The 314-nt window shown below is 61.8% G+C and overlaps 1 protein-coding gene across 1 annotated transcript in view; it reads right to left on the bottom strand.

Moving 5' to 3' along the window:
* Positions 1-314, bottom strand: part of LOC107671062 (storkhead-box protein 2-like) — a 67314-nt gene that overhangs the window by 31175 nt on the left and 35825 nt on the right. The gene's annotated exons all lie outside the window — the stretch shown is intronic.

Below are 314 nucleotides of genomic sequence, written 5' to 3' on the forward strand. Positions count from 1 at the left end.
GGAGTAACCTGGATTCAGTCCCTCCCCCACATTGGTAGGGGACACCCCAGTCAAGGTATCAGGCCAGAGTCATGGTAAGGGCGCTCTCGCACATGCACACGTACGTACGCATATACACACATGCGCGCACGTATGCACGCGAACCGGGGGTGACACGTGGCGGTGCAGGTGGGCGTGCTCAGTGACGGGCAGGCTGGCTGGAGGTGGGCGTGGGAGCGCTGGGCTGGGCTGTCCTTTGAGGCATCACCCTTGGCTGGAACAAATCCCACCGACCCCCTGCCAAACATCCGGATTCATGTGCCACGAAGGGGACA

This window comes from Sinocyclocheilus anshuiensis, unplaced genomic scaffold, assembly GCF_001515605.1.
Source record: "Sinocyclocheilus anshuiensis isolate Anshui unplaced genomic scaffold, SAMN03320099.WGS_v1.1 scaffold145, whole genome shotgun sequence".
Classification (NCBI taxonomy): domain Eukaryota; kingdom Metazoa; phylum Chordata; class Actinopteri; order Cypriniformes; family Cyprinidae; genus Sinocyclocheilus; species Sinocyclocheilus anshuiensis.